Raw genomic sequence first — 14,073 nt, forward strand, 5'->3', positions numbered from 1 at the left:
TTTGGAGACATTTCACTGCCCTTGCCCAGTCTGATCTGCAGGTATTTACAGTGCCTGCTGCTAGGCGTAGACTCTCTGTATTTCATACTCAAGCCGTTTAGTATTATACTAGAGGCTTTATTAACAAAGCTTTCATTCTAACACTGCAAAATACGCTATGGACAAAAAGTACTCAGAGGCTGCCGTTAAAAAAAAAACACACACACAAACCACACACACACACACACACACTACTTAATGGGACAATTTGCAACCATTGCTTAAAGAAGCAACAGTCGTCTTTAGGACTTTGGACCTCTCACCTTCATTGACTTTTAAACAAAATAAAGAGCCAAAAGCAAGCTGCACTAGCGTCTCGACGGACCGCTCAGTTTTTATTATTAAACAGTAAGAGACGTTTGCACAGCATATGTCTACCACATTAAAGCATGAAAACATTAGTATTCTGATCACCTTTTGCGGTACTACAGGAAACAAGCTAAAAAGACTTGTTCAGTTTCTAAAATATCTGGACTTTTATAAGAGCGATCACAGCCTAAAGGCTATTACTGTGTGAAAAAGACTAATGGGCTTGACCTCCTACATACCACTTACCTGGTTCAACTGCTACAGGGATTAGTAACGAAAGTGCATCGCCTTCCATAAAAGGTGACGACTGTCTTTTAAAAACTTCCAGTGACTCCACAGATTGGTCATTACTTTTGATTGGTAGCTGGTCATTTCTTTTGATTGGTAGCCAGCTTCTTCAAACCCACCACAAGAAACATTTTGCCTTCCAGTCAGAACCTTCTGCTGCCCAGGGGTTCAAAGGAAACCAGTCATTCACTACTGTCTGTCAAAATGTACAGGAAGCCCTAAAGTACAGGACAAGATACCTTCTCCAAGGAAGCTGACTACCGTGTCTCCTTTGCTGCAGGTTTTTCCGAGTCTCACGGTCCCTTCAATAAACAAAATAGGACGATAAATATTTTCATCTGCTCCAAGTGCTTTCATATAAGAGAACAGCATCAAAATGAGTTGCTCTTGGACTTAGTCTTCAGAACACACGCTACCCCACCAGTGCCACGGACTCGCTTTAAAGGATCAGTAACGTACGCACTCTTGCAGTAATATTCATGGAATGAATAGGCACTTGAGCAAGTATGAATGCTCATAAAAAAAACTCTGACAATGTGTCACTAGGTAACAGACCTAGACAAGCAGTTATTTACTCCAATCCTTCGGCTTACATTTCTTCGGCTGGATGTAGTCAAAGGTGTCTTTTCCACATGCCGCGGTCAGGGCCTCCCCAGCAATTCCTGCAGCAACCCCCCCCTCTGAAGAAACAACTGAAGGACATCGATGACCTTGATAAAAGAACAGGGAAACCAACGCGTGCTGTGCACAGCACTCAAAGACCCAAGCTCTAGGTCAAAAATAAAACTCTCTGAAGTAGATCAGGTGGGCCAAAGAGGCAACTTCTTTGTGCCTCAACATTCATTGCGCATATGTAGGCTGCCTCTCCCTGCTATAATGGTATCCAATTCCAGCAAGGACACGGTGGAAAATTTAGGAAACTACAGGACTTACCAGAAGCATTTCCAATCCCTTGGGAAAACAGCGGAAGGAGAGGATCGCACAGGGCATGTGACTAGAAAGAATACTCTGCACAAAGGCCTAAAGTGACCAGCCCAGAGCATGGATCCCGTGGTCATCGACTACGGAGCCCGCTGCAGAGCAGGAGTTCTCATGTTCTCGTTGAATATATCGCTGACTGTGAAACACAATACACCGCAGTGATACAGATTGTTGGAGGTAAGCCTGGAATAAGAGCGATAGAAAAGTATACGCTGAAGACAGATATGACGTTACAAGCCACTTGGAATTCAGACATGCCTCTAGATTTACCGCCTATTTAAAGGCACATCTTCTGGAACTCTGTACTGTTTATTTTCCCAGAAGCCTGATAAAAGGATGAAATGTATATCAAAGAAAGGTACAGCATAACTGTGCTGGCCTACACATTACCGGTTTCAACCGCTGCACAGTTAAAGTGCTACCATTCCTGCTAAGAAACAATGTCAAAGCAGAATGATGAAGTAGGTCATAATTCTGAAACTGGACATAAAGGAGCCTCTTTTGCAGTCACAAGTTGAAATGCAGCATTCTCATTCTCTCTGATAACCTGTTGTAGAGATTGGCAGCCATACAGTGGCTTCCACACGACACAAAGGAATTAGATACTTGGGCAAATGCCACGTTCCGAATGCGGAACTATAGATCTGAATGCACAGATCTAAACAAATGCCTGTGATGTACCAGAGGTCTAGCGTATTTACATTTACCGTATATCAGTTCTCCTATGTCAGCTCTCTCCTATGTGGATAGGCTGTTCCGTCTTCTTTATTTGTTAGCTGACAGATGGGCCCTATGAGAAAGCAAAGGAAGGAAGAGATTCAAAATGAAATTAAAGAGTAGAGGTAGCCTCAAAGGGTTGGACTGATCTCCCCCCACCCAGCCAAACCACCTCTGGAAAGGCACATCTCAAAATACACGTAGTTCTGCACTCACTGCATTCCTGAGAGCCTAATAGTAGGTGGTGCTTGTTAAACAGGAATGAAATGATAAAACAGATGTTTAACAGTCTCAAAGCAATTCACGGCATGTACATATTATGATAAAACAAAAAGGAAAAAAAAGATAATTGGGGGGGGGGGGCGCAGGCACCATCTTAATATGGTTTATCTGCACCTTAATTCTGTCTCTTGGGCTTTGAGGGCAAGGCTGCATTTCGCAAGTTACTGAAATCATGCATTCATTGCTCACAATAACCGTGTTAAGAGTCCAGAGGAATACAGGTGTCCACCACCACACACCCCCGGCAGAGAGCGCTCTGCGACAGACGGAACCAAGAACAGCAATTAATAACACCTTTAGTTTACACACACAAAAAACCTGTTTCAGAAACAGCAGGACCTGGAGACTTTGTGCGGCAGGTTACAGACAAGATACAAAACGAAAACCCGCCCATAAAAGAAACGGTTCAGGCTTTTGTAAAAGGTGAACGTAGCTGTAAGTCATCTCAGATGAAATGGTTTCATCAGTCACAATTAAAGCTCGGGAAAAGTCCTCCAAAAATATAAGCACCTAGTGGTGGTTATATTGCCTTTTTAAACTGAGTTCCTTGTCTTTTTAAATTAAGTTCCAGGGATGGCGTAAAGATGACAGAGGACAGCAACTCAAAGAAAAGCTGCTAGACCTAGCGATAGTATTGTTGCTTGCGATTTTCACATGACCGTGTAAGCATAGCTGGAATCTGGGAGGAGTGACTAACGAACAGTAAAATATTATGACTGCACTAGAATAAAAGTCACATTGAAGGAAGACGGCAGAGATTAGTATTGGAGAGCACTTAATACATTTAACAGACAACGCTTAACCAGCATGTTTAATGTTTCCAAAAAGTTAACCCTACAGCGCACGAGTCTTACTCGTGCATTACACCCAGCACTTCTTTCAAAAGTAACGAAGAAAAAGAGGATTAAAAAAAAAATCTATGCCTACATGTAGCAATTCTTAAATTTAAGTTATTAAATCTGTCAGTTTCTTTTAAAGAATGGATGGAATCGATCAGCAACGCGCACGCATGGAGAACTGCCAAATTACTGACTAAGAATAATGAGGTAAGTTGAAAAGCTAAAAAGAAAAGGAAAAATGCTACCAATTGGACCCTTGAAGTCAACAAAAATAGGAGGAGACGTTCTCGCAGGAATCCCAGAGTCACTGTTAATAGCAATTGCTTGTTATTTTTGCCTCGCAGGAGCAGCACGGAAGTAATCCATTCCAACACCATTGACACTGTTAGCTGTATCCTGCTTTGGCTTGCTTTTGTTGGGGTTTGTTCTATTTTGTCATCCCAGATGCATACGTAAAAAGGGAAAGACACAATACTTTCTTTTAAGATTAACTTCCCTAGCTGAAGTTAAAGAGAAGTGCAAAATGGAAACAGAGAGCAAAAGCAAGAAATGGATGCAATTTAAAGCCGCCTCCCCCTCCAAATAAGAGAAACTCCACTTCTCTCCCTAAGGACAGATGTCCCTCCTATTATTGGCTACTGTGATGAACAGATCACCAACCCACAAAGCGTGGAATGGAGAATCATATACACACACAGAACTTATGAAACATCAGATTTTTGAGAGCTATGAGAAGCCCAGGTGAATCTCTCACGCCTAGAAAAGCTTCCCACACCACAATGTACTTTAACGTACCATATGCCATTAAAGGCAGCTTTACAACACCGGAACCGGGAGGACTGCACCTGCATACAGCCTTGCTCTGTGAGGAGCAGATTTATTTACACACAACTATAAACTACAAACAGGAGAAGCCAGGCTCCTTGATTACAGGCACTGCAAAACACTACACGTGCGGTATGTATTCATGCATCAAGTTGATGACAAAGGGATTTTTGTTACTGATGAGATGACCTGAACTGTAAAAGTGTGCAACCACAGCGTTCCTGTCTTAGGAAAACAGCACTACATATCCATCACCACAAAGAAGTTGTCTGATCTGAGAACCATCTTTTTAAGTATGGAAAAATCATAGGCAGTACGCGGTATCTTTGCAAAAAGGAACACGCTTTGAATTTGAAAGCCCCACTCTAGGGAAAGGAGCTTGGTGTTCTGCACACCCAGTCAGAAGGACTCAGGTGCATATTGGCCTACATCAAAAATTATATTCAGTCGTTTTTAATGGAACCAACTAACTCTCAGTCCTACAACACCAAAGTTGTTACTGTTTTTCCAATTAGTGTGCTACTGGTACTGTAGATTATGGTTTTGCTGTGTACTTGCACACACACAACCCCATTTCTCTGCTATAGCAAAGTCACTTTTGCAGCTGGCTCCTGATAGAAACCGTAACTTGCGAAAACAAAAATCCTGGGTAAGACAGTTGCGTACTTAAGACATCAGTTGTGAAGGACCTTTACTCCCAAAGCACAAACAATACGGGAACCCCTGGGCTTCAAAGAAGGAAGCTCTGGAAGGTTTACAGCCCAACATTAATAGTACTAGAAGCAGAAATCGTTTGGAGGGGGCCAGAAGAGCAGAGAGAAAGGAGTTCCAAGGAAAGAAACGAGCCAGAAGCTACATAAACGATCACACTTGCTAAGATAACCTCAAAGCATTCTTTGTCAGGAAGCGACGGTGAGAAGGGGGAGGGTGGGCGTGCTGACAGCACAGCATAGCACCTCACGAAGCACTAAATCAACGACACGGGTCGAGCTGTAGACATAGGGAAGACACCAGTTTGCATAAAGGCAGACCTGACAGAAAAGTGGGCTCGATGCCAGCGTCATGATCGCGAGTCAAGCTACACCACGCGGCAGCCCTGGCTGCGCGCAGGCAGACAAGAGGCAGTAACTGCAGACCACGCTGACGAGTAGGACAGACAGCAGCAGCAGCTCCAGACCGCCCTACCACGAGCACCTGTCCTAATGCCTGAGGACTCGGAGCCTCTGCTGCTCTCTGCCTCCATGACACCTTTCCCAGGAGCCTCTTCGCTGTCTACTACACACCCCACGGCATCTCTGTCTCACTAGTCCTCCCCTGCTGCACACCCACAGCCCTGCACCTCCGCAGGCAGTGTCACCGTGGAGGTGTCCGATGTGACCCGAACCAGGCCGATCAATGGCACCCTCTGGGCACTGCTGATCACCAGCTCTGCTGAGCGCCAACCGCCTCTTGGCACTGGCCGCACCAGCCAAAACACACAGCAATGACAGACCTCCAGCTGGATACGGGGACAGGGAGCAGAACAGAAGAAAAGAGGGTTAGAGAGCTTGGCAGAGGGATGGAGAAAGAAAGAGAAGGATAGAGACCTGGCCCCAGGGTCAGGGCGCTGGACAAAGGAATAGAAAGAGAGGGAGAGAGGGCCACACAGATGGAGGGAGGGCTGCACAGAGGACCAGGGAGCAGAAGAGAGAAAAAGAGGGAAGGGGAGGTGGGCAGAAGAATAGAGAGGGGCGAGGAGGGAAGGAGAGGCGGGGAGAGGGACAGGGAGCAAAAGAGTAGGGGGAAGAACCGGAGAGAGGAACGGGGACGGGAAGTGAGGGACAGGGAGCCGGCTGGAGCGATGGGAAGAGAATGAGAAGGACGACGAGCTGGCCAGAAAGGTGGGGAGAGAAAAAGAGGGAGGGGAAGTCAGACAGAGAGATGGGACAAAACAGGGGAAAAGAGGGACAGGGAGGCAAACAGATGGGTGAGGAGCTGAGCAGAGGGATGGAAATAGAAAGAGAAGGCCGGAGAGGTGGACAGAGGGCTGGGAAGGCAAAGAGAAGCACAGAGAGGCAGACGAGAGCAGCAGAGGGACGAGTAGCTGGACAGAAGGACAGTGGGCAGGTAGTGGGATAGGGAGAGGAAGAGGATGACGAAGAGCTGGATAGTGTGACAGGAAGCCAGGTAGGGGGATGGAGATGTCAACAGAGGGCTGGAAAGAGTACAGAGGGATGGGGAGCTGGACACAGGAATGAGTAGCTAAACAAAGGGACCACCCTCCGACTCCACCCCACCTGCTGAACACGCATAGCTCTCTGCATGCCACTGTGCCCAAAGTCCGCTTCTGTGCCCGCTTACCTGTTTCCCTACGGCTCCAGGGCGTCTGCAAGAGCGAGGGTGCATGCACAGGCCCAGGCTGGGGAGGAACTCTGCGTTCGGTCACGGTATTTTACTATTCCTTGTGCATTAGCCCCTTTCAGATGCTTAACCCCAAATGCCCTTAACAACTTCAGTACCCGTAGCACCTAGTTTTTCCACACTCTCAAATCTTCCTTACTCTTTCCCATCTTGTTTGAAAACCCTCCCAGATCCCTTCTGTACTTACGTGCTTCCTCAAAACAGTATCACCGAAACCAACAAAACAGGCTGAGCTGCTCCTCTTCGAGTTGCCGGCCCTCAGGACAGTAACCTGCAAATGAAGCAAACCACCAAGGTCACCGGGAGATTCTCGTTTTAGAGCTTTCTTCCCCCAAAGCTTTAACAATGGTTCCCTAACCTGGGCAAATGCAGAGCCTCCCTTAAGTGCTGTAGCGGTTTTTATTCTGGGGTCCCGAGCTGCCGTTATGACATTAAGCAGCAAAGCAAGGCAAGGCAAAGACAGGTGGGCTCACGGCTTACCCATCTAGCCACGAGAATTCCTATTTTAGGCCTCACTGGTTATTCCAGGTAGACAGGCTTCGCACAGACCTTGTGGCCCTGCCAGCAACAGCAACGCCATAGCAACTGGGCTACCAGTCGCTATTCCACCCCTCCTTTGCCATTCCATGAATTGCGGCTTATTACTCACAAGTCTGATAAGGACGCGGCCAACCTTCCTATGGCCGAAGGCTCCTCGTCAAGACCAGGCAGAGAACCTTTCCGCTGCCGTTTGGATTCTCCTGGTCGCTCTTGATACATGATAACTTACGAAGGTCCGAGGGCGGTGGTAGCCTGTAGTTCTTCATGGCAGCATACAGTCGTTCCCCGAGGTTCTGAATGCCTAGGATTGACACAGTTTATAAATACAAAAGTACTACTGCTATAGGGTGTAAAGCCAAGGTAAAATTCCTGCAACCAAAGAAAACCTCTTCACGTCTGACAGAACAAGCCACATGCGCCAGTGCCTATAGCTTGAGGCTAGCAACCCCTCCCGGGTGACTCTTCTGGCTGGCTGCGGATCTGAACTCCTCCGTCTCGCCTAAGAGCCTCCGTTGGGACACAACAACTTTGCCAGCCAGCACTCGTTGATGGAGGCAGAGTAAAATCCATCCCCCCTATAAAAGTATAGGCCAAAGAAAGAAAGAAAAAAAGGAAAAGAGAAAAAAAATCAAAGCTCTGCAGAAAACCGTAAGAATCCAAAGTGGTTTATAAGCACAAAAGCGCATCTAATACACACACAAGCAAGGTAAATGAGAATATGCAAGCCACAAATACCGCTTCCCCCAATCCCTGCTTTGGGAGCTACAACAGTTGGGCTCGCAGTGCAAGGGAATTTAGACTAAGTAGCCGCTAGAGATTAAACTTTCAGAAACCTTTTGCGTCCGCATTTTTGGCACAACCATGCTCTGCCCCTCCCTCCATTCAGACACGCACAGGAAGATCTGCTACTTGTAACACTTGCACAGCAATCCCCCCCCCCCCCCCCCCCGCCAACCCGCTCGTTAAGGTTAGCGCCTAGTGTGCCACTTGCTCTCTATTCATTTCCCTAAAATTACCCCTTTGGAGGGAATTGAGCAGATTGGACTGCCTCTGTGCTATCAAGGGTAAAAGTCTCAAAGATGGTGTCAGCCCAGATCACTGCTAAACAGTCTCTCTCACAGCCAGAGAATTTCTGTTCTGGCCCCAAAGGGGATGTTAGGATCATGCTCCTGGCACCCACTTTCCCTCACTGCCGTTTTCTAACAGTGCTGCTCCCATGCAGTCAGCAGATATGGAAAGCATTACTGAAAAAGGCTTGCCTTGTCCTGGGAATTTGAGGGCAGGAGGCGTTACAGCCACTTCTCCCAGTTTAGTGAAAGCAGCGTTGCATTCCTTGTTCCAGCTCCATTCCTGACTGATACCAGCAAAGCCACATTAACGCTCCTGGAGGAGATTAAATCCTCCTAAAATTGCTCCAAGATGGAACCGACGAGAAGGAGCCTTAATTCCACAAGGCTTTAACCTTTCCTCTATCCACCGTCTTCCTGTTTCCCCAAATACCATTGCCAGGTAACTATACCAGCGGTTGCGCTAATTGAGCCTTCCTGAAATTGATCTCTTAATTTTACACTTCAGACACTTCTTTCCCTCTCTCACTCCTACCTCCTCCTCAGTAACTCTGGTCGCCTGACCACCATCCATTCCCCCAAGATAATAATTTCCTGTCTCGTAGCTCTTAAAGTATGATGCTTCACAGACACGTCAAGTCACACTCACAGAAATGAATGTACGCAGTGTACTTTTTGTAACGCGTACAGACCTTCCGTTATATGTTGGTGATCTATCATTCGGATCACTATTAACGGCGATCCTTCCTCGCCAGGAGGAACGGGCTTTCCCTTTTTCTGGCAGAGGGAGACAGTTTTCACCCAGTTCCATTTGATTTTATTACTTCAGCTTGCTCACATTTTTTAGTCTCTTCAGCTTCAGCCACAGCAATTAATCTAAAAAAGTAAGCATTATATCTTTCCCTTTCCATATATGCACGTACGAAAACAAAACAAAATAGAAACAACCAAAGCAAAACGAAGGGCAGATACAGTTAATGATAGCCACAGGGTAGGAACGGGTTACTCAGTCCTCAGTGCTGCTTCTGGGAGGCCGAAATAACTAACGGTCATTATCAATAGCTACCTTAGTTACCTGTGCCAGAACACCTCCTGCCGTAGCCGTTTCCAGTGATATCGAGGGTCCGCTGCATTTTGGCTTCCTTGTTTCATCCCGTCCCTTAGGTATTAATCTCAAAAAACTGCTTGTCCAGCTTTTCTCTTCGTCAGCATTTCCTATCATTGGTCCCATCTCTGTTACAGAGAGAGAAACTCCCATTTTACTTTTTATGAAACACTTAGATTTATGCACGTTCTTTTTCTCTTTACTGTGCTGCTTTTCTTTTTTCCCCTCTTTTTCTTCTTCTTTTCCTTAAGGGAAAGGTCTTAATACGGTACTTTGCATCATACGTTACAGGGTAAACGGTTTGGAAACGTTACACACAGCAATTAGGCCTAGGTTACTAGGCAGGCGGGCACATCGCCTAATACTTACCTATGCCATCTTCCACAAATCCTTATTTTTATTCTGCTTCAGTGTTATCGTTACTGTTCTCGAACCCGTGTCTACACGCGCTTAACCGACAACTCTCTTGGTCTTCAACTACATGGAGGAACGATAGCCCTTGATTTGCCTGTCTCCGTTCCAAACCTATTACCTTTTCAAGACAGCTCCTAGCTTCCTCTTATGCTTGGATGCTGGCCTCACAGGCGATGACCAAAACGAACAACTGGATCACTAGGTCTAGCCACCTGTCTTCAAGATGTCCCCCTTCGGTGCTTACATTTCTTGGTCTCTTCAACTTCTGCCACGGCAATTAATCTAAAAAGTAAGCATTCTATCTTTCCCTTTCTATATCTGCACGTATGATAACAAAACAAAATAGAAACAACCAAAGCAACACTAAGGCACATACAGTTAACAATCGTCACGGGGTAGGAATGGGTTATTTAGTTGTCAGTGCTGCCTCTGGGACAAACAAACCAGAAAGACTGATGAGGCCGCGAGGGTATCAGATTTTTGGACCGCTTCTCTGAGGCTTTCAGGGTGGCTGACATAACTGCTTCTCTCCACATTACTCAAAGCTACCTTCATCTATTACTTAGGATTAAACTGTTTCTATTTTAAGGGGGGATTGTTGCTTGTTTAAACTTTATGTATAGTCCGCGACATGCTGCGCATCCTCTCTCTCGTCCCTTCTGCTTTCACAACGTTTTTGGTAATTAAAGGTGGTAAATTAATAGTCCCTGTTGTCCTGCAGGCTGGAGTAAGACATTTCTCCTGCTCTGAGGAGGCGCCTAAAAGCCATGCTGTTTTCTGTAGCATCACTGGGGCTTCCCAGAGCCCATCAGTGTTCTCCTAGGCTTTTCCCAAGCCTTTTATTTTTTAGGATAGTCCTTAGCCTGCCATTTTACAGTAATGTTCTCCTTCAGCATACTGCACAGCACGATTATCCCAGATCAGCCAAATCTCACACGTACAGCGGCTTCTGAGAGCTGGCTCAGAAGAAGAGAGAAAAAAAATCTGTTTGTCATCTGTGCATCCACCCATCAACACTCTCCACCAGGAAGTGCTGTAAACGCCTTTTTCTCTAAAGCGGTACTGGGTCAAGGGGGAGACACAGATCACACCCCATCTTTATTAGAACACCCCACTATTGTGCGGACCGGGTCTGGGAGGGGTTTTAGGATTGTTTGGGTCTTTGGGACAGAGTCTAGGGGAAGGTCTAGAGTCAGTCACAATGTTGCGGCAGGGCTTGGAGGCGTTTTGGGGTCTGTGGGGGTGTTGGGGCAGGATTTGTGAGTGGCTTAATGGCTTTGGGGGGGGGCAGCTGCAGAAAGGGTGTGACTCTGCAGGGCCCTCAGGGCAGGGGTGCCATCCCAGATGCACAGTAAGTGCATAGGGGTGCCGCACGTGGCTGTCAGCTTTGCACAGGGAGCCACTGGTCTCCCACCCCACCAGAGGAGAGCAGGAGGAAGGAGAAGGAGGGATCTACGAGCTCGCAGGGAACGCCAGAAGAGGCAGCAGGGAACTCACCAAGGGCCCCGTATCCCAGAAGAGCGGTGAAGGACCCCGCGTCCCAGACGAGAGGACGCGTCCGGCTGCTGCGCCGCTGCTGGAGACATCCAGACCCTTGTGCAGCGTACGAGTGCCTGGGGAGACGTCAGAGGCAACGGAGGACCCATCGACACATGCTGCAGCAGGGAAGCCCATGGCTTTGGGGCAGCTGTACAGGAGAGAGCAGGGCTCAGCAGGGGGTTCAATCAGTTGGTACCCGGGTCGGCTGGTGCCTGCAGTCTGTGCCCAGGGGTGGAGCTGGCCTCACACTGCCTGGGAGTGTCTGTCTTCTATCCATCTTCTTGCTCACCTAGCCGCAACTCTCAAGTAAATAACTTGGGGCTGCACTAATCGTACCCGACTCAAGTTGACCTTAATCCTGTTTGGTCCACAGATTTTAAACTTCCTCGTGACTTACCAGCACTCCCGGGCACGCCTGCCGCAACAGGAGTCGTCCCCCCGCCGACGCCGTGCCCCAATCCCGCTCCGGGGCCCGCCTGTCCCCCTCCCTCCCCCCCCCCCCCGCTCCTCCAGACTGCGCCCGCAGGGTTCCCCGCCTCGACCCGCGCTGTGGAGGAACCGGGGCCCTACAGGCGACACACGGAAAACGGAAAGGCAGACCCGCGCTCCGGCAGACCCCGCCCCGCGCTCCCGGCGCCGCGCCGCGCCGGGCCCAAGCGCCCCCCCCGCGACGCAGCAACGGCCCCACCGGCCAGGACACAGCCCCACGCCCGCGGCCACCCGAAGGCACGCGCTCGCCTCACCGGAGCCCCCCATGCTCCACTCCAGGCGGCCTCGGCCCTCACTCGCCGCCGCCGAGCGAAAACACTCTCCCCGCTCGCCGCCATCTTGCTCCCGCCCGCCGCGCATGCGCCAAGGCCGCGCGGCCGCAGCGGGGGCCCGGCGCTCGAGCACCGCGCATGCGCCGGCTACGGACCGCGCGGGACGGGCGGGGGCAGCAGGAGGAGCGCGAGGCAGGCCAGACCCGCAATGGCGCCCTCGCGTGGTCGCAGCGCCGCGCTGCAGCCGGCCGGCTCCCGCGCGCCAACCGCAGCCCGCCGCGCCACCCCGGCGCTCAGGCCGAGCAGCGAGCGCCCCGAGGCTGCTCTGCCCGCGCCCGAGAGAGCGGCGGGCATCAGCGAGCAGGCGCTGGGGCTGCCCCGGGGAGAGAGCGCCGCGGAGCAGCTCCGAGACGGCACTGCCCGTCCCCGCGCCCCCAGGAAGCACCGAGAAGGAAAAGCCCTCTCGGGAAAAGCGCTCCCGGTCCGTGAGCACCGGGCAGGGGGCACGAGCGCGGCCCCTGCGCTTACCCGTCCCCGAGAGAGCGCAGAGTAGCGGCCAACGCGGCGACCGGCAGCGCGCACGTGTGTGCGATGGCTGCCTGCAATGTCCTTCGTATGCGGTTGTGTAGAAAATGCCAAGCACCACAAAAAACATGAACTTGGCACAAGTCCGTGCCACCTGAATTAATTCTGAATAGCTCCGACGTGACTGCTCTCTCAGCCATTCAGTGAGCCACGGTTCCCCCAGTGACCTTTGCTCTGTCACTGACCCTCTCCTCCCTACAGGCACTCCCAGCCCAGCCCAGCTCTTCCAGCTACATACAGTACATGGCCTCAAAAACCTGTATACACAAGAATATCATAGCAAGCAACCCGATCAATTAAGTAAATTCTACCTGTTTTTGTTGCACCAAGACATCCCACACACTTCCCAGCAGGCTCCTAAACATTTAAGGAAAAGAGAAGAAAGTCCATTACCATTCATCACACCTCTTCACAACCCAGACACTTTCATTTCATAGCACTGAGAATGTGGCTATCACAGTATCTGTCAGTGCTGTCTCTGAACCCAGACTAACATGTACCCAGTGTCAATGGCCCACCCAACCAATAGGTAACTGTGGCCCCTAAATGATGCATGATCTCTTCTTGATCCCAATTACTTTCGACCCACTGCTGGTCAAACTTTGGGTTCTTAGGGATGCCATGTCTCCGTAAATATCCTTCCAAAGTCCCCATCTTGTCAAACCACACCCCACTCCTGATACCAAGAATGTTGTGGGATGACTGACTACCTTTACAGTCCCGGACTGTGTGGGTTTCATGTGGCATGAGGGAGGGGAGGAGAGAGAGAAAGAGATTTACTGCATGACTCCACAACTTATTTTAAAGGTCTAAATTTACTACGCAGGTACAAAACATTTACTACTACAATGGTACAAAGCAACAATTCTTGTCAACAGAAACTTAGTTCAACTAGAATACTTATTTTCCGATTCTAATTGATCTTACTCACGCTTAACCTCAGTGGCCAACATACACTCAGTCCCGGAGAAGTAACTGTGGGAGGGCATCCCCATCCTGAGGGGCTGCAAGTTGGCAGACCCACCGTCAGCCGTGCAGAACCAAAGACAGCCTCCAGGGCCAACCTATTTATACCCTTCAGGGGAAGGTGGAGGTGGAGTCACTAGGCCAGTTGCAGTTATCTTCACGCAGTCGCAGTCCCTAGCTCTTGGCTGCTGCAAGGTTCAACTCTCCTCCATCATTGTTATGATGATCGCACCCACAGTCACGGGGGGAGGGGGTGGCCAAACTAAGGATGCTGCCTTTTGGAGCTTTAGTTGGTATGCAGGGCTTGTTGTAAAACACACGAATGCAGACTGCTTGTAACTGGCACCAAATCTGGGGGGGGGCGGGGCACGGAGCTGGGAGCATCCCCGCACAAGGCAGCATTAGGCTGCTGCACC

General features: G+C 49.3%; 1 long non-coding RNA gene across 7 annotated transcripts; it reads right to left on the minus strand.

Moving 5' to 3' along the window:
* Positions 1-352: 352 nt before the first annotated feature.
* Positions 353-12,207, minus strand: LOC112987663 (uncharacterized). 7 transcript variants are annotated; one of them, XR_010392232.1, is made up of 9 exons: positions 12,089-12,207; positions 11,304-11,493; positions 9,925-10,088; positions 9,363-9,520; positions 7,330-7,521; positions 6,868-6,951; positions 2,325-2,407; positions 1,570-1,800; positions 353-938 (listed from the first exon to the last, which is right to left on the minus strand). It is a non-coding gene; the product is annotated as an uncharacterized LOC112987663 (long non-coding RNA). The 7 variants fall into 7 exon arrangements; XR_010392231.1 differs by having other exon boundaries at positions 353-1,346; XR_010392228.1 differs by lacking the exon at positions 353-938 and adding an exon at positions 8,980-9,163 and having other exon boundaries at positions 1,611-1,800.
* Between the last annotated feature and the right edge of the window lie 1,866 nt (positions 12,208-14,073).

Source organism: Dromaius novaehollandiae, chromosome 19, assembly GCF_036370855.1.
Source record: "Dromaius novaehollandiae isolate bDroNov1 chromosome 19, bDroNov1.hap1, whole genome shotgun sequence".
NCBI classification, from domain to species: domain Eukaryota; kingdom Metazoa; phylum Chordata; class Aves; order Casuariiformes; family Dromaiidae; genus Dromaius; species Dromaius novaehollandiae.